Below are 19,649 nucleotides of genomic sequence, written 5' to 3'. Positions count from 1 at the left end.
AAAGCCAGACGTCGATCGGATCAGTCCTATTCGGCCTTTGAAGCTTATGCACTGGCTGTGGTAAGGGCATATTTATTAATCTGATCGGCCAAGTATCTATACCCATCGCCGATCGATTGATGTTGCAGCCATTCCATGAGCTAGTCTTATTCAGCTTTTGAAGCTCATGCACTAGCTGGGGCAAGGACAGATTTATTAATCTGATTGGCCAAGTATCTAAACCGAACGCTGATCGATTTATGCCGCAGCCATTCCATGAGCTAGTCCTATTCAGCTTTTGAAGCTCATGCACTAGCTGGGGCAAGGGTAGATTTATTAATCTGATCGGCCAAGTATCTAAACCGAACGCCGATCGATTTATGCCGCAGCCATTCCATGAGCTAGTCCTATTCGGCTTTTGAAGCTCTTGCACTAGCTGGGGCAAGGGCAGATTTATTAATCTGATCAGCCAAGTATCTAAACCGAACGCCGATCGATTTATGCCGCAGCCATTCTATGAGCTAGTCGTATTCGGCTTTTGAAGCTTTTGTAATGGCAGGGGCAAGGGCAGATTTATTAATCTGATCGGCCAAGTACCTAAACCAAACACCGATCGATTTATGTCGCAGCCATCCCATGAGCTAGTCCTATTCATCTTTTGAAGCTCTTGCACTGGCTGGGGCAAGGGTAGATTTATTAATCTGATCGGCCAAGTACCTAAACCAAATGCCGGTCGATTTATGCCGCAACCATTTTACAATTGAAAGCATAACTATTCATCAACAACAAAATTTAGCACAAATAATAGCAAAGTAAAAAGGAAATTTTCATTAGTAAATTGGGCACAAATTTGTAGCCATTTTACATATGAAAACTACAAAACAAAAGCTGTAACATACATTCAAGATCCTAAAACAAAAGCTGTAACATTACATTCAAAATCCTAAAACAAAAATTATTGTCGCCCTCATCAATCCTCGGAGTCAGACTCCAGTGGCTCAATATCCACTTGCTCATATAGAATTGGCATAGCCAATGTCACATTAGCAGCAGCAAGGGCTTTGAGCCAGCCATGTTTGAGTCCCCGATTCTCAAATTTGGGAACTTCTTCCACGTAATTGGCAAGGGCAGCGCTTTGCCCGTCCTCATACGCCTTCTTAGCCTCAGAGTCGGTTACCTCTTTCGCCGCCTTTGATTTTGCTAAGTCCGCCTTAAGTTGGGGGATCGCCTTTTGGGCTAACTTAAGCTCAGCGTCACTCGCAATCGCCCTCTCTTCGGCAGCCAATTGGAGCTGGTCTGTATTCTTTTCCCTCTCCATTTTGGCCTCAGCCCTTGCAGACTCCATCTTCGCCCGCGCCGTTTCAAACTCCACCCGGCTCCTTTGGCCCTCGGCTTCAGATTGTAAACGGCCAATCCGTTCGATGGTGTCATGCTGGCGACGGCCTAATTTGGCTATTATTCCGACCGTCTGCAAAATAGGAGATTAAAACCAAATTGTATGCATAAAAGGGAAAGGCAAGATCAAGATATTTACCAGAAGAGTCGATTGAGCGGCTAGCGCTATTGCCAAAAGGTTCGGCTCCGAGCAGAGAACTGCCTTATCAGACGGCAATGAAATAGATGAGGCCATGCTCAGCGCCACAGTTGGATCTTTCATAGCCAACGCATCAGAGGAGATCGACATATGTTTTATCCTTGGTTAAACCACAAAAGGCACAACCAAATCTGACTCCTCTAGACGGGACTGTTTGTCAGCAGGGTCCTCTCCAGAGCCGGCCTCAACCTCAGCAGGACGCTTTTCCACCCTTTGTTCAGCCTCCTGATTTGCCGGCACAACCGGCTCTGACTTCGCCTCCGCATCTCGGTTTTGAGTTGTTTCCTCAACAACAAGCAGGGGAGCTCAACGTTGACGACAGGTGGCACATCAGATCTGATGGCCTTCGCTCGAATGGCCTATGCTCCCTGTCGCGCCATCGTTCGTTCGGTGTTTCTCTTTTTTGCAAGTTTCGTGAGTGACAACTCGGCCATATCTTCGGGGTACGCGCCGGGAAGATCTTCTAACCCAATAAAAATGTCGTCGTAAACTTCTCGACTCGAGGTGGACAGAGGGTTGGCTGAATTGAGGCCGGCCTCCTCAAAGGCTACCCTTAAGGCCTCGTCTACTTCGGCCTCAGATTGGCCTGATTCTTCACCAACCTCTGCGACTTTCGCATGTTCCGAGTCGGATCCTTCGAAACCGATTTGGCGCAAGTTCCTGAAGTTGCTTAAAATAAGAGCTGTAAGAAATTCTTCACCCTTCGAAACTGGGATGTTTTCTACCGCCGAGAAAGTCGTATATGTCGGTTCGTAGCAAAGTAGAACGTGGGCCGCCATCCCTTGTTTTTGAAAACTCGAACGACCGAAGTATTTGAACATGACTTTGATTTTCGAAAGAACGGCGTCGTCGGTTGAAGTTAGGACTTACTTCTTTCCTGCACAAGCAAAACCATGAGGTCTTAGAAATGAAGCTTTATAAATACAACAAAAAATAAACACAAGAAGCTATACGGCCACCTAGTTTGCGCCTCCGTCTAGGAATAGGATCAAGGCGATCCTCGCCTTCGCCGAATTCCCAATTGCCTCGGACAACAACCATAACATCATCGACTCACTTTCCAGAGTTGGAGAGCATAGTCACTAGTTGATGGTCAGTGTCCTTAGCCCTAAGGAAATAGTGTCCATGCTGACCAGAAGGCTTCGCCAAGGCGTAACAGTGCCGAATAGCAGGTATGCCGAGGTTAATCCTAAGACAACGGTTTAGCGCTATAATCCCTATTACGATTCTAAAAAAATTGACATTGGGTTGAGAGGGGATTAGACCCCAATGGTGAAGGACAGCCCTAAGGAATTGATGAAGTGGGAAACGGATTCCACCCTCCGTAATCAATAAGAGAGGGAAAACGATTGTGCTTTCATTGTCCCTCTCCATATCGAGAGTGTCGTCTATCACGAGCGACAGATGGACATCATCAGGGATAGAAAAATGGCGTCGAAAGCTAGAAATTCGATCCGTAGAGAGGAGGTCTTTCAGATGCTTTCCCATTTTGATCAGTTTATAGGAATGTGCTAAACTAAGGGCAAACCAGGAAAAAGGACTCATAGTAGAGAGAAAGCAGGGAGGAAGGAGACTTACAAGAGACGAAGAAGACAATGGAGGACGAATGGAAGTTATAGAGACGAGTCGGAAGGCAGTTCAAAAACTTTAAGCGTCCAAAATGTGTGTGTTCGAGAAGACGACAAGATTTTAAATCATAATAAATGAAGGCGTACGAAGGGGCGGGAAGTTGAAATGATAACCGAGAGGCGTGTGCTCTGACATCCGCGTTGAAATGAGGATAACTGCCAAATTTTGGCTCTGACTTTTCGAGGTTCAAAACCAAACACTCCAGCTAATTGTCATACGTGAAGTGTTTGGGGGGCAATTGTGAGGGCCAAATATTATGAGTCATGAAGAGGCTGAATAGTTGGACTTGGGTCGAAGCATATATATTTCATTCAACCCCGTCCTGCAATTTAAATCCTACCCTATTTGGCCAAATAGCCGATTGAGTAACGGACCGAGCAAGAAGTAGTTTGCTGCAAACGAAGCCGAATAAATAGTTATATGGTAAATCGAAAGTGGGCCCAGTCTCGAGGCCCAAGAAAGAGAGTAATATAAATATAGGATCATTAGTCAGAGGAAGGTAGGTGAGAACTAGTATGCTTAACTTAAAATACAAGTAATCCAGAGAGAGTAGAGACTAACTTGTCTGTCGAAGTGCTAATTCTGGCACCCCCGACCGAAGTGTTAATTCCTTTTTAGGTGGCTAGCTGATGATCGCAAGCGTCCCCCAGGATCATAAGAGTATTTCCAAACCACTTCTCCACAGATTTCAATACAGAATTCTCCTACTCTCGATACAAATTGAAGTTGCTTTTTATTATATTCAAAAAGAGAAACTTGAAAGTACAGATTAAAGTAATAAACTTGGGGCATCGATAAGTCAGGTGTTCCTGTGCTCCCTCGCAGAGCTTGTGGAAGCTTCAGATGCTAAAGTAGGCCCTGTTTGTGCCTTATCTTCAAGTCAAGCTATGCATTCGCCAGAAAGGGCGCAACTGAAATTGGGAGCGGGAGCTAGAAGTTCTCTTGTCCTCCATGCAGTGGAATACCGAGCTAGTTGTGTGCCTCAGATCGGAAATAAAGCTGGGTACTCTATCCCTTCTTTTGGGCAAGGCTGGTTATGTCCGAACTGACGTCGGAACCGGAATGGAAAGTAGAAGACATAATGCGTCAAGCCAACCAACTGAATGCCAGGCTACTGGGACATCCTGTAGCTCCTCTCAGGTAGATCAAACCAGGGGCAATGCCAAGCAATATCAACAACAGACCTGTTGCACATCCATTGGCACCACTATCTCTCATTTGGGAAATAAACTAGTCGTTGGCGAAAGAAATAGCAGCACGCTGAATATGCAGGGCAAGAGTCCACTACCTTCAACCTGTCGATGAGCCATATCTGGGGAGGGATGAAAAATAAAAGAGATTAAAGAATAGAGAGGTATATGTGGAGAGAAAAAGTGAGAAAGGATTTTGAAAGAAAAACAGAGCCTGAGGGTCGAGTAATGTGAGAAACATATGTGAGGAAGGGTGGGAAACATTACCTACAAGAGTAGTGGACTTCCTGCGAACCTGGTTGTCTCTCGGCGATAGAAAGCATCCAAACCCATTAAAGTCTCAGCTAGTGTCAAGCCAATGCAGCTCTTGCCCTCTTTCAAGCCTTGGGCAACTTCGATCAAGCGAATGCTAGACCCTCCGAAGCCAGTGGCAAGCAGAAAATAAGCCAACATGCACAAGCAGAGGGTGTGTTGCCGAAAACCTTGCCAGAGACAGTCGTCGCGGTTGCCGGCATCAAAAAATTGATGAATGAGATTGGGAATATCCAACTCCCCGTTGTGAACCAAGGATTAAGCATTGTGTAAAGTAAGCCCACACATCCGTCCTAAAGCTTAGATGTGGCCAAAGCGGGACTGGGGCAAGATTTTCTCATCACGCCGGGATTCCATCAAAGCTTGGAATTTTTCAATTGTCGGGCATATCTCTTGTCCGCCAAAGCTGGAAACATGTGTAATCAAATTCCAACATCTGGCCGCGACGTGAAAGAACGAAAAACACAGCGGAGTACGACTCAGCGGGAATAGTGCATTTGTCTCGAAACCACGGAAATTCAACTTTTTCGAGCCATCTAAAGTTACAATCCAAGTCGAAACGTTTTGGCAAAGAATGGTTCCGTTTGTGGAAAAAATAGAGCTGATTTGAAGAAACCACGAAGCTGGAGTTTTTGTAGAAGATAAGATGTTGAGTGGAAGACAGGTGGCAGTAATCTGGAGGTTCCCTACACTGGTGGCCGACCGGCCACTTTTGTAGCCGACCGGCCAGTACTAGTGGTCGACCGGCCAGTACTAGTGGCCGACAACCACTTTTGATGGCCGGCAGCATCTTTTTATGGCCGGTGGCCTCCCATTTTGCCCTCTAGTCCATCCAAGTATTGAAAGTGTTAAGAACCTGTCTTTTGTTCCACTCTCAGTGCATTTCTTCCGTCTCTTTTTAAGAATTTTGTCGAATTGCTTATCGAGTTGTTGTTTTGCTTATCGAGTTGTATCTGTTTTGATTGTCGAGTTGTTGTTTTGTTCATTGATTTGTTTTACTTTGTTTGTAATGTGTTAGTTGGTTCATTACTTGATTAAGAAGTTGCCAATATAACATTCAATTTCCATTAATCCTGTTTTTGTGAAAAATGGTGTGATGCTCAGAATGCTCAGAATGCAAAATATAACACTTTTTTTTAATCAAAAGTTGTTTTCATTCCAATCATGGTTTCTTGTTTTACAAAAAGAGTACAAGTTTTTAAGAAAATAAAACTGCCTAAGGCTGTACAATGTGCTAACATTACTAGTAAAAAGAAATAAAGCAAAAAGCATCTAAATCAGTGCCACCCATCTCAGGATCGAGAGGCCCTCTTCGTCCTCTTCCTGGGCATGGCTCGTAGCTACCGCCATCGGCACCACTGTCTGAATCTGAGCCGGAGCCCTCCCCAGTATCTCCGCTCCCCTCCTCGAAACTGTCCTCAGCATCACCATCGGCCTCAGAACCTGAGCCGGTATCGTCGCCTCCAACCTCAAATGACTCTGACTACGGGCTCGCTGGCTCCTTGTCCTCATCTGTATCATCATCATCCGAGATTGGCTCTGGTGGACCGCTCTCATCATGAGTACGTCTAGCTCTGCCTCAGCTGTGCATCAGAGCCCCTTGTCTCTCTCTCCCCACTGTCGGGGGAGGCACTAAAGGTCCTGCTGCGGCTCCCGCTGGGGCATCCGGTGGGGCTAGCATCTGAAAAGGGACCTGAAAAGGACAGTTTGTCAAATGCATCAGTTATTGGTATGCAAATATGAGTATAGCGTTGAATGCAGTGTATGGGAGCAGTGTATCAATGCAGTGTTGTTAATGTAATGAATTCAGATCAGTATGGGGCAAATTGTAGTTGAAATGCTACTGTATCAGCAGAAAATTTCATGGCATGAAGTGCAAACTGAAGGGACTTACTGGAATCCTATAGAGACTGAGTAGGTTCATGCTCATCTAAACTATCCCCATTAGAGAAGCTATTAGCTCGAGAGTCTACCCAGTGTACTCTATGGATGCCTGTGAACGTGTTGTGATGATCAGCAATCTATAAAGCATAACTAAAATGAATGGAATGTGCAAAATGTAAAGTATGGTACATACCGGGGTTGGGCCTCGAACTTCGACAGGTTCGTGACCAGCTGGTGCAGGCTCGATGGAAATCTGGTAAGCCTCCCCTGTGGGTTGCCAGCAAGTCAGCATAGTAGGCAGCTCTGGCCATCCTATTCTCTGCCTCGTCTGAGGACCTCTCCTGTCATGAGCCCGGGGCACCTTGGATCCTCCCACTCTCCTTCCTGCAGCTGGAGCTCTAACTCTCTCACCTCCACGGGCACCAGTCAAGGGCGACATGAGGTATGTCTGGATGAAGGCAGTGTAATTGCCCTCAAGCCTAAAGAAGTCAGTATCCCAACCTTTGGTGAAATCGATCATCTCCTGCAGGGTGTACCTCTCTGTGATCCTCATATATGTGGGAGGCAACATCAGAACCATCGACTCGGGCAAGCTGAGGCTCTAGCACAGGAATCGCTCCCTTAAGAACCACGCTCGACAGACCGGGCCCTCGAGCAAGATCCAGAATCGAGAACCCTCCCGAGCGCCGATAAACTGATCTCTGACCCCATTAGGCATCACTACCCACGGCTACCAGGTGATCTGTAAATAGTGAATATACAAATTGCTAGCTGCCATTAGTGATGCAATATGAAGTAAAATTGAAATGACTATAAGGTTTGAGTTACCTCTGCTGCGGTCACGGTGTCGAAGAATCGACGGAAAAATAAGAATCACTCTCGAGGCCTCCGCTGGCATCTCCCGTCGTATCTGTCCGAGTACGACACCATAGGTGGTATCTCCACCTCTAGCTCTGGGGCGAGCCTCAGAAAATAGGCGTACACCCATAGCTGCAGAAGGTGGAAGGATAATAGACAATATATATCAGATGAATACAAATAAAGCAAAAAGCAGACAGTGTGTGCAATGTACAGATAATGTAAAGCAGAAAGCAAACAGTGTGTGCAGTGTATAGAGAATGTAAAGTAGAAAGCAGACAGTGTGTGCAGCTTATATATAATGTAAAGAAGAAAGCAGATTGTGTGCAGTGCAGTGTACAGTGTGTGTAGTATATGGGAAATGCGAAGCAGAAATGTAAAGCAAAAGGGTAAGCGTACCTCCCAGGCCCTCTAGTAGCCTCCTGGCAGATGCTCGCTTCGGCGGGAGGTGGAGCTCATGTACCCATATAGTGTGGCCAAGCCTGCGCCGCCCCAATCGTAGAATCGGATGCGAGACAAGTCCACCAGGATGCTCATGAGGTAGAGCCCGACGGTGTCCGCCCGGTCGGCGAACAAAGTAGTGCCAAACATAAACATGAGGAAACCCCGGGCGTATTACTCGGTCTCCTCGCGAGTCGTCGGCGTTGTCCCTCTGAAATGATCAGCGAACCATGCATATCGCACCATCCCTGATCGGGAGATGGGTGAGCGAATTCCCAGCAGGTGGATCTGAGCGGTCTCCCACTCGTCCATGTCTATGTCGTAAGGAATCGGATGACCCCCTACTGCTATGCTAGTGAGAATAGAGAAGGCAAAGGGAGTCATCGTCATCTCTCCTGCTGTAGAGACGTGGAGGGAATTGGTGGTATCCCACCACCTCTCTACTAAGGCGCCCAGTAGAGGCTGGCTCACAATGAGACGTGAGAGCCCCATGCAAAATGCGCCAAAGCCGGCCCCGTCGATGATGTGACAGACGGCGTCGAGAAGCTTCATATACCACTCCCTCGCGAAGGTGGTCCTGTATCCGTGAATGGCATGTGAATCCCCCTGTAAGCAGGACAAACAGATGCAAGGCAATGTAAGAAATACAGTGCAAGGGTATGTTCATGACAAGTAGATGCAAGGCAGTGTAAGAAATACAGTGCACAAGTGTGTTTGGGATGAACATGCGAAAAGCAATGTAAGCTATACAAGAAATGTAACCTACATTGCGGAAAATAAAGAGGAAGTGTATAGCTCAAAGGCTCCATGGGATAAATGTGACTCCGGCTCGCGTAGCAGGAGGTCCTCCGGTGCACCTCGCACAAACCCCTTGAACTGGCGGATGCTATCGGGAGGTAGCACATGTACCTCAGGATGGTACATTGCTGGGTCGAATGGTCGAATACTGAGTGGCAATGGCTCGAACTCTGGATCCATCTCCATCCCTGGAGGAGCTCCGTCGTGTGGGATGCCGTTCGCCATCTCGAGGAAGGATGAGAGAATGGTCGAAAATGTGAAAAATGGTCGGGAATGCCAAAAGTCAACTTCGAGGGAGGAAAAATGGAAGAAAAGGTCAGGGCTCAGGAGAGGGCACTGAAATTAAGGGTAACTCGGGGGAAACAAACCCCAAGTGGGGGAAATCAAAATGAGAGCACCAAAATCACTTTTTAATCGGTTCAAAATGGAGTGTGCAAAAAGGTTTTAGCAAATCGGACGTTTGTGGGATGTTTGAAAATGCGTATAAAGTGAGGATCGGAAGGGGGAAATGGTCTAGAGCCAAAGGGGAAGTGTTTTTCGGCAAGGGAGAAGTGAAGAAATAGGGTTTGGAACCCTATATTTAAAGACCCATGGTGAAATGCCAAAATTGCCCCGAATCTGTCATCGGTGGCCGACCGGCCACCAGTGTTGGCCGACCGGCTACATTTGCAGCCGATGGCATTATTTGGTGGCCGATAGGTGGCCGGTGGCTTCCCGGAGTGGCCGGAAGGCCTCTGATACTCTCCTTAGATGCTTTTCTGTTGTTTTGTGCCTTGATCCCTCAAGAAAGTGCAAGGGAAGTACAGTTTTTAAGCTCAAGTGGCCTTTGCGGAAGCTCCAAACTGTGTTTTCAGTGTGTGATGCTTAGCACGTGCGAGGTGTATCCTTTTAATTTGTTGCAACTCCTCCGAGGGGTAAATCGGAGGTTACAACCGAATCGGTCTTGTTAAGATGTGCATTTCTTTATTCGGTGTTTTTGCATCGAACATGTTATTGATGTTGCATTGAATATGCATTGATTATTGTGCACAGAATGTGTATGCTGCATTGCATTGAGCTACACATGTTCTCATGTTTGCATAGAATATACATGTCGCGTTTTATTACATTGTGCATGCTCTTACATTCGCATAGAAAACATCCATACCTGTTGCATTGGACATGCATTCGGTGTTGCATAGAACATGCTCCATTTCTCGTTGCATAGAATACGCTTCTGTTTTGTTCCTTCCATGATGTGCATGAAGCATGCATCGCTAAGTGTTGTGTCATGGTTATTCGTCTTGTATAGAACATGCATTCCTATTGTATTGTACTTGTCAAAGTTTCTTTCTTGTGCATGCCCTTTCAACTAGAGGGCCCTTTCTACCGAACCTAGTACATGGGAGGGTGACTCGTGCACGAGACACTAGGCCTGCCAGATCCTGTTATTCTTTCTTTGCCTCCAACATCCATGAGGATAGCCGATGGTCACCTAGTTGAGGCCATCGTTCAGTTTATGGCGGGGCAGGATGCCGACCAATTCCACAGGGGTTGGGGACTATACGGAGTTCATCAAGACCTATCTCATGCCCCAAAGTTCACGCCAGTGATTCTAACCGCAATCCCATGCTAGCAGCCGAGCAGGACGACCTATCAAATTCTGGTTGATCTACCGAAGAGGAAGCATGGATACATCAGGGACCCTAAGGTACAGCAGGTATGCACTTTGCCTCACGGTTTATATTTTGCATTCCTTTTTCTAGATACTGATGTTCAAACTCATTTCCATGTGCCTCTGGAGTATGTAGACAACCTTATTGGATTGGTCGCCTCCCTAGTTCAGATGGTGCAGAGGAATGACACACTGCTCACTCTCTATGGTTACTAGGTATTCTATCTTTTTCTCATATTCTACCTTGCACTGATTCATGCTTACACAAATTTTGCACTGTTTTGCACTATTCTGATACTCTGTACTACTCTGCACTGATTTATACCCATACAAATTCTGCATTATATTGTACTGTTCTGATACTCTGTACCACTCTCTACTGATTAATACCCATACAAATTCTACATTATATTGTACTGTTCTGATATGTTGTATCGCTCTGTACTGATTCTGTACTATTCGGTGCTGATTTGCTGTTTCTTGTTTTCAGTCTCCACTTGTACCAATGGCACCAGCGGCACCTCCTCCGGTAGAAGGGAGATGAGGCAGACAGGCCCCAACATGCGGCAAGGATAAGAATAGAAGCTGAGGTAGGGACAAGGGCGCCCGGGGCCGAAGTAAAGAGTTTGAGGCAGAGGAGACTTCCTCATCCTCGAAGCCGATTCTAAGAGGAGACGACGCCAAGACCAACAAAACTAAAGAGGGAGTGAGCTGTAGACACCCCATTTTTGACCATCCTCAAGACTTGGACGTCATCGTTTGAACACCCGATGATTGTGCTAGCTCGTGTTCGTTTTGAGTCCCTGAAGGTCTCGGCTGAGCGCGCCTTGGAGGCTCTAATCTTGTCTATTTTGTGCGTGGTTGTGGGCCAAGAGCTTGTTGCTTTACTTCTGGAGGAGATGATGACCTATCGGCCATCCCCTTAGCCTACCAGCCATGACTTGTGCCTGCCGACCACCAATGGTGGCCGGTCGGCTACATTTGTGGCCGGTCGGCCACTAATGATGGCCGATAGCCATTTTTCTCATTTTTCATATATTTATTTGCCAGGTGTGGTAGCTGTTGTTCACTGATGCTCATTATTTATTCTATATAATGAGGGGGTCTCTCCCCTATTTGAGAGGTTAGAAATTTTTGTGAGCAAATTTCCTCTCTCTCTCTCTCTCCCTATTTTCTTATTGAAAGTGAGAATTCTCTACACTTTTGCAAAGAGACCCTTAGCCAAACATCTTCATCTTGGAGTTGAGGTTCTTAGAGGCCTAGTTTGAGCTCTTAAGGCTGATTTTAGCTCAGAATTGTGGTTCTTTAAGTGCTGTGCTTCAAAGGTATAAGACTTACCTATTTTAAGCCTTGTTTTAGTTTATTGCTTGGCCATGTTTTTACACTATTTTGACCTGGTTTTTTAACCATAAAAAACACTATTTTTAAGGTCCCAAATGGTGATTTAAGTCTTGTTGAGTTAGGGGGTTGTCTCCTCTTTTTTCTCTTTGGCTTGTGAAACTTTTTGTGCCATTTTTTCCAAAGCTTTTAAAACAATTTTTTTTGGCCTTTTAACCACTGAATTCCAAGGGATTTTCAGTGGTAAAAACTTTGTTTTGAGGTCCAAAATAGGAGGGGGTGGACTCCCCGCCTTGTGTCTTGTTTGCAAGTGTAGATAGCCTAGCATGTGAGCATGTTTTTCCACATTTTTGTGACTCAATCTCAGAATGTTTTATGCTCTGATTTGGCATGATTTAGCTATGTTTTGGGCTGCTTTGATAATATGAACCACGTTTTTTTATAGCTATAGTGCAAATGCCTTCACTAGCTTAGTGTTTTGAGGCCTCTAGCATGAAGTGTTTGAGTTGATTGCATGTTGTAGCATCATTTTACATGTGATTTCGGTGTATATAGCTCTGTCACACTCTCACTTATTTCACTCTTTCATTGCTTTTGAGAGTTGTGTGTTGAGTCTTGTTTGCGTGCTAACATGTGAGCATGTTTTCCTTGCCTTTTATGCTTCAATCTTAGCATGTTTTAGCCACTGTTTTGGCATGTTTTAACTCTGTCCAAAGCTGGTTTGGTCAATTGAGCTTGATATTGCATGCCTCTAGTGTAGTGCTATTCACTAGTTTTGATGTTTTTGGCTCTTAACATATGGTACATGAGTTGATTGCAAGTTGTGGAATTATTTTGCATGCCATATCAGCACTGAAATGTCTGCAACCTCCCTCTATTCTTCACTTTTTATTTTTCTTTGAAAGTGGCTTTCAGCCCCTTGTTGGCTTGAGGGTGGAATTGAGGCTCTCATGCCTAATGGTTTTAATCCTCCCTTGAGGGTTTCTACTAACCAACAACATGAGACCTCTTTCATGCTAAATGCACTTGTGGCTTAGGCCCTCTTTCCAATTAGAGGACTCTCACATTGGATTTAATCGGTTAAAGGACTAATCGGTAATGTAAAATGTGTAAACAAAATTTGACAAGTAAAACTTGAGCAAGTTAAGCATGTTGTTGTGCATTGCATGTGTTTGGATCGGACGTTAATCTAAACACAAAAAATGTGGGACGTTTCATACTCAAAGTGATGAAACGTGTCATGTTTCTTGGTCACTGTCACCCTTGATCATGCATGATAAGGTGGTGGTCCTTTGAGTCTTATTTGTGCATTCATTAAGCTTGTACAAGCTTGGTTCTTTGGCCATCATGCATGAAAATGCTTGATTGGTGGCTTGAGAGCCAAGTGCCATACTCCTTTGAGCTTGAGAAATGATAAGGAGGGTGGCAGTACACACATTCCTTGAAAAATGAATTGCTTTGCCTCTGTTGCTCTCTGTTGTAGCAAAAACAAAAGTCTGGAAAAATTGGTGGCCGACCGGCCACTTAAACTAGTTGACCGGCCAGTTAAGGTGACCGACAGCCATCTTCTGTGGCCAACCGGCCACCAATCAATTTTTGTGCAAAAGTGTTCCTATTTTGGAGCAGAAGCAGTCTCGAAATTGGTACAATGTTCAGAGATCAAGGCGAGTGCAAACAGAGGCAACCGATGGCAAGGCGATGGATTTTCGGGGTGAAGCAACCGAGCATGCAAGCATCCCTTGCTTCCCGAGGCCTTTTATTTAAATTGTTTAGCTAATTAGTTCATTAGCTTAGTCGTTTTGTAATTAATTAGTTAAGTGTTTAATTAATTAATTCATGTTGTAATTAATTTGCTAGAATAGTTAATTAGTTGTTTTGTAATAATTAGCTTAGCTTAGTGTAGCTTAGCTTCTTTATTCGGACCCTCATTTGTGAGGGCGCAATGTTGTAATAAGTGTGCGTGCGTGTGTGCATGTCTTCCAACCCCACGTCTTTCTCCCTTTTATTTATCCGCTTTCGATGGTTAGATTATGGTCATGTTTCGATTAGTATACCTTATGCTTGCATGTTTGCATCATTCATTTGTCTTGCATGCACCGAGGCTCAGCGCATCATTCAAACTGCATCGTATTTCAATACTTCTTTGAATACATGTTATCAAATTGTTGCATTCATATGCCATCTTAGATAGCCAAGCCTATTAATTGCATTATCACATGTGTTGCATTAGGCATCTTGTATAGTTAAGATCATGCATATTTCTAACTAGCTTTTGTTTTGGTTCGGAGTACACTGTAAGTTTTACGCTTTAGCATGTTTGCATGAGTGTGAGTGTTTCCATGATAGCATGATTGCCATGAGGCTATTTGCTTATGTGCTAAACTACATAAATGTCTACGAGTGTAGGCTTTGTTACTTGAATTGGAACAATTCGACGAATGAATGTTCTAAGCCTACTTTGCAAAGTGGCAAACCATCATGTTTTTAAGCCCACCTAAGGGTGGCAATTTCAAACCATTTTCAAAGAAAACAAACATAAGTTGATATGTTCCAATTCTTGCAATATAATCTATACTTGCTTGTGTGTGTGTCACATCGTAAAGATAGCTAATAACCGGATAAGAACACATGTGTTTATAAACAACATATCATGCTTAGTAGAGGCCGATCTTTGATCGGGTGAGCGGGGTGCTCATTTCATGACCTTCCCCTCTCGTACCAAAGTTCTCGAGCCGAGATAACTTTGGTGATGACGAACACGTGGCCTTTGGCACGAGTCAGGGTTTCCTAAATTTTCCAAAAATACAATATTTAGGTGGTAACTCTGTAATCTGGCAAAGCAGTCCAGTTTTGGCATTATTTTATTCAAAATCTGATTTTCCAAAATGATTTTTCGGATTGGATTCTTTGGTGTTTATCAGTCTCACATTGTACTTTGTGAGATTAGATTCAGAACGGTGACAGGAGTCCAAACTGTAGGACCAATTCGAGCCCTCCGAAAGGGGGCGCGAAGAAAGTCAAGTCTACATGAACGGGCGCTCTGAGTCAGCAAGGATGATGATACTGGCTCAGGGTCAGGGGACAAAGAGGACGATGACAACTCTAGGTTAGGGAGTGGAGAAGATGGAAATAGCTCCGCGTCTCGCTCTTCTGATGACAGCGGTGCTGACAGTGATAGTGCCCCTGAGTCTCCTCCCCGGAAGAGGATGAAGAGGACGTCTTGAGCTTGATGCAACCGATGCTGACTTTTGTATTTCCTTTGCTTATTTTCTTTTGTTTTGGTAGTTTAACACTTGTATAGCTTCAAATAGGACTTTACTTTTTGTTTTGAAACACTTGTACTTCCTCTTTTGTAAAAACTATGATCGGGGTAAAACCCTACAGTTTTATAAAAGGAGTTTTATTTTGCGTCTCAAGCATGGCACCACATTTGCATAAAATTGGAACTGAATTCGTAACTGAAAAGGCTTGTATTTGAACAATGTTCATAACCAGATATTGAGCCGACAACTGACCCAAAATGCAAAATACAACTCAATAAATGAAAAACAAACTAAAAACAACCTAAATGTAGCTATTTACACTTGCTGGAAACAAAAGATTCAAAACAAGACCTCAAAGCAAAAAGACCAAAACAAAACACTGCTGTCTAACTGCCTGGCCAACATAGGTGGTCAGCCAACCACCTAAAGGGACGGCCAGCCAGGAAAGGTGGTCGGCCGGCCAAGTGCTATGGCTGGACAGCTGGCAACAACTGTCAGTCACTTACACAACCTTATCCACTATAAAAGGTCTTCCTTCACTATTTCTTCGACAAAACCTCATTTTTGTTGCTGTTTTCTCTAAAAATGGAGATATTTCTTTCCAAGAGGGTCAAGGATTGGGTAGCCACTTTGGATGGCACGGAAAAGGTAAATTTCTGGGGTTTCGGCATAAACGCTCTTTTTTCGTTGAGTCGTACTTTGCTTTGTTTTCCTTTTCTTCACACCGCGGTCCGATATTGGAACCCGGTTACACACGCGTTTCACTTCATAGCGCAAGAGATGTGCCCTACGCTCAAAGAATTTCAAGCATTGATGGAGTCCCGGCGTGATGAAAAGATTATGCCTCAACTCCATTTTGGCCATGCACGGGCTCTTGAACGGATGTGTGGGCTTATTTTATATGAGGCTCGATCCTTGGCTAATGACAGGGAGTTGGATATGCCCTGCTTAATTCATCGGCTTTCCGACATTAAAGACAGATGTGACCTTCTCTAGCAAGGTTATCGTCAACATGCCTTCTGTTTATGTTTGCTTGCACACTTCGTTCTTGCCCCTAGTCGCGGCGGAGTTGTAGCTTGCTTTTCGTGCTTCTTTTAGATACGACTAGCCCTACCGTTCAGACTCCCGTGATTTTGAATCTGATTTCACAAGTGCAATATGAAACAGTGAAAACACAAAAAGAGTCCAAATCTAGCAATACTTTTGGAAAATCGATGTCTGAATCAAATGCCAAAAATGGACTGTTTTGCCAGATTTAAGAGTCGCCACCTAAATATTTTTGGAAAATTTAGGAAACCCGAGACTCATGCCAAAGGCCACTTATCTGTCATCACCAAAGTGTCTCGGCTCGAGAACTTAGGTACGAGAGGGGAAGGTCATGAATTGAGCACTCCACTCACCTGATCAAAGATCGGCCTGTACTAAGCATTATATAATTCTTATTTACATTATATGCTCTTGTTCCGGTTATTAGGCTTACATTACTAGGTGTTGCACACAAGTATAGACTAATTTGCAAAAATTGGAACATTTGATTTTGTGTTTGTTTGAAAATTGTTTTGAATATGTACCACTTGAAAAAGTGATCTCATATGTATATTCATCAAATACCCCAATTTAAGCAATTAGCCTTCATCCACAGGTATATCATTGAAGCAATTAGCCTCATGGAAAGCATGCTCGACATGAAAACAATCACACACAATGTAAGATGTTAAAGCAATAAACGCTCACCTAGTACTCCAAGGCAAGCCAAACAAAACAAAATAATTAGAAAATATGCATGTTCCTAAACAATGCAATGTGACTAATGCAATGCACACATTTATGCAATTTTTATAGGCTTGGCTATGAGCATGGTTCATGTGATAAATCACGTATTCAAGTAATGAAATTGAATTTTGACATCGGTTAGTATGATCAGCCGAACCGAAATGCATGTGATATGAGTGTATGCAAACATAACAATGCTAAGTAAACATGATGCTCTATACTACCATCATAAGTGGAGAAATAAAAGGGAGAAAGAAATAGGGGTCAGAAGACACACGCACTTATTACATACTTGCCCTCGTACAAGAGGGTCTGAATCGATGTCCGAATGTCCGAAATAAACTAACTACTACAAATTCGACTGAATGAATTAAATAACTAACTAACTAAGCTGTTACAACAAGGATCTCTAGAATGAGCAATGAGCTAGTAATCTAAGTTAACTAGCTATGTAACTACAACAATAATGAGAGCATTAATTTACAATTTACAAAGGAAGCACAAGGATGGAATGCACGTGACGGTTTCAGAAGCAACTCTGCTTGCCTTCCTTGGAATCTACCATGTTTCACCTTTAACCACTGCACTCTGTTTCTGCAAAAACACACTATGAACCAAACATTGAAGGTTGGCCGGCCCCAATGAGGCCCGGCCGAGCCCAAATAAGGCCTATTCACGCCCTAATTTTGTGCAAAACCTTATTTTTGTGCTTTGAGGTGAAAACAGTGCAAGCAGAGTTTTTTCTGAGCTCTGTTTGTCCCTCTTACACTTCTCTGTCATGGAAAGCCTCAAGAGAAGGACAAAGTCGTTTCCAAAACCATTAATGAGCAAGTTGCTTGCTTGATGATTTCGGCCACGATTTGGACAAAAATCAATGAATACAATGAATAACACTCACCCTTCCCTCTTATCATGGAGTGAACTCAAAAGAGGAAGTAGAGACGCTTCAAGAGACGTCAAAACACCATGAATTGATGTGTGACGACTCTTGACACAATAGACTTGGCATAACTTCCGGCCGAACCCAAGTGACCTTATTCATTTTCTTTATATTGGTTGGTCCAATTTTCAGCTAATTTTAATAGTCCTTGCCATTCCTTAATCCCTTCGTCCAAAATGATAATTAAGTCTACTAAATGAGAAGAACATCAAGCGAGAGGTACTCCTAAACATGAAAGAGGGACCATGCTGTTGATGGTGAACCTCCGTAGAGATTAAGTCATTGAGCATAGGTCTCTAGCTTATGCTTTGAATAACCATCAACCGGTTGAAATGACTCTCAAACAAAAAGAAGAAAAGAAGAAAATAGGGAGGTTGCAGAAATGAATGCTAAATTGATTATTAAAATGAGACCTTTGAAATGAAGAAAGCCATCAACTCAAACAACTTAGTGTCTAAGGCCTAAAGAACCAAAACTATGAGGACTTACAATACAACAAACAACTATTCAAAGCATAAATTAATTTACTAAATTAGGACAGTCCTAAACAGCCCCAAAACATTATAAAAATAAAAAAATAAAAAAACAGTGGCTAAAAGTGTGTTAAAAGTACACTAAAAGATAGACAAAAGCAAGGAGACACAAACTAGTGAACAAAGACAAGGAGAGGTGTCCAACCCCTCCACTTTTTGAGACCTTAAACCATGTTTTCTAGCCCTTTTTAACCTCTGAAAATCAGTTTGAGAACTAAAGAAAAGAGTGTAAAAATAAGGGTTTGAACTATGAAATAAGGTGCAAAAGAAGGTGTTAACCATCTCTACCCTTTGGTAGCTATCCAAACCAACAAGAGAGAAAAAGAAGTAAGAGAGAAGGTGGTAAGCTTATACCTTTCAAAAAAAGCAAGCTCTTGTTTGTAACACAAACTTGGTTCAAGCAAACTCTCAAGCTTGAATTGTGCCGCACAAGCCTCAACCAAGGCTCTAAGGTTATGATCTAAGGTGATATATGGTGTATGTTAGTCAAGAGAGATAGGTTTTCTCAAAGGTGACTTGTATAGCAAGGAGGAGCTCTCTCTTGTATGTATAGGCTCTTTAGAAATTGTTTAACTCTCAAAACAGAGATAAAACCTCATTTTTATAGAATTTGAGCAAAATATGTCGAAAATATCTTCAAAAAAAGACAGCTAGCAGGCTCTCACCCAGAATAAAGTTTATCGCCAGCAAGGCACTACCAAGCCCAAATGGCCACGGCCGGCTCTTAATGGGGCACCGTCGGGCCCTAATGTACTGCCCTATTCCCTTGTTTCAAGCTTAGTGTAAGGTAGCACAATGTTCAAAAATGAACCTCTGAGGTAACAATAAGGCAAGTAGGAAGGTTTTGCGATTATTTCAGGACTCGACCTTGGATTCCTTTGCCGAGAACTCAAATCATACAATGCAGTTTTTATCATCGAGTGTGTTGGACCAAGCGCTTAAGTCTTACGGGTGGTCAAAAATTGGGCGTCTACAGGAGCTAGCATTGGGTTGTTCGAAGTGGCCCAACGTCTGAAAGAGGGTAAGAGTTGCATTGGCTTGGCACTGGCCGAGACCCTGATGGCTTTAGATACTTTTCATCGTCGAGAGACTACACAGTTTGCAGGGAATCCATTGCTTCTCCAAGTATGGTTTCCCACCCTTTCTTCTTTATGATTTCTCACATCACTTGGCACTTACTCTCTATTTTCCTTTCAAAACTCTTTTCTCACTTTTCTCTCAATGTACATCTCTCTATTCTTTAATCTCTCTTATTATTATTATCCATTCCCAGGTGTGGTTGATGGATAAGCTGAAAGTGGTGGACCCTTACCCCTAGAGCCTACTTTTTTCGTCCACGACTAGTGGAATTTCCCTCAGAGGGATTATGGTGTGACTGGATGTGCAGCAGATCTACGGCTGACATTGCTTGGTGTTTCTATTGGCTTAATCTGGCTGAGATGGGCTACAGCATGTCCCGACAG

The sequence above is a fragment of the Camellia sinensis genome, chromosome 3, assembly GCF_055761805.1.
Source record: "Camellia sinensis isolate YWXY chromosome 3, ASM5576180v1, whole genome shotgun sequence".
Lineage (NCBI taxonomy): Eukaryota > Viridiplantae > Streptophyta > Magnoliopsida > Ericales > Theaceae > Camellia > Camellia sinensis.
The sequence above is the reverse complement of the archived record's forward strand: the minus strand, read 5'-3'. Positions refer to the sequence as shown.